Below are 1,215 nucleotides of genomic sequence, written 5' to 3'. Positions count from 1 at the left end.
GAAGATTAAAATGTGTTTTTTGGTGATGGCTTTATGGGATACCTAGCAACTTGTAAACAACTACCCATTCCTTTGAGTGAGTACTATTTTAATAGTTATGTTAAATAATACACACAAGGCCCAATTATATTAAATGACTGTTGCCTCCCGTTTATTGGGATGGTAATGTCGTTTGTTTTCTGATTTTATTTATATGTATATATATATATATGTATATATATATATATATATATATATATATGTATGTATGTATGTATGTATGTATGTATGTATATATGTATGTATGTATGTATGTATGTATGTATATATGTATGTATATATATATGTATGTATATATATATATGTATGTATATATATATGTATGTATATATATATGTATGTATATATATATATATATATATATATATATTTACATACACTTAGGTTGGAGTCATTAAAACTTTAATTCAGAACCAAAAATGAACCTAACTTCAACATCTGGGAAAATATATATTTCAGATGTGTACAAAACAGAACACCTTCCTAATACTGTGGCAGGTAGGTAGCCTAGTGGTTAGAGCGTTGGACTGGTAACCGAAAGGTTGCAAGACTGAATCCTGAGCTGACAAGGTAAACATCTGTTGTTCTGCCCCTGAACAAGGCAGTTAACCCACTGTTTCTAGGCCGTCATTGAAAATAAGAATTTGTTCTTAACTGAATTGCCTAGTAAAATAAAACTGCACTCCCTTTTGCCCTCAGAACAGCCTCAATTCGTCGGGCATGGACTAAAAGCGTTCCGCATGGATGCTGGCCCATGTTGACTCCAATGCTTCCCACAGTTGTGTCAATTTGGCTCAATGTCCTTTGGGTGGTGGACTATTCTTTACACACAGGAAACTGTTGAGATTAAAAAAACCAGCAGTGTTGCAGTGCATAACAGACGAAGCGGTGTGCCTGGCACCTACTCCCATACCCTGTCCAAAGGCACTTAAATATTTGGTCTTTCCCACTCATCCTCTGAATGGCAGACATACACAATCCATGTCTCAATTATCTCAAGGTTTAAAAATCCTTATTTAACCCATCTCCTCCCCTTCGTCTACACAGATTGAAGTGGATTTAAGTGACATAAATAAGGGATCATAGCTTTTACCTGGTCAGTCTGTCATGGAAAGGTTATGTTTTGTGCACTCAGTGTATGTACCCAACAATGAAAACACTTACGGGAGAGTGGGG

Source organism: Oncorhynchus keta, chromosome 33 (assembly GCF_023373465.1).
Source record: "Oncorhynchus keta strain PuntledgeMale-10-30-2019 chromosome 33, Oket_V2, whole genome shotgun sequence".
NCBI classification, from domain to species: Eukaryota; Metazoa; Chordata; class Actinopteri; order Salmoniformes; family Salmonidae; genus Oncorhynchus; species Oncorhynchus keta.
This window is presented reverse-complemented; position numbering follows the sequence as displayed.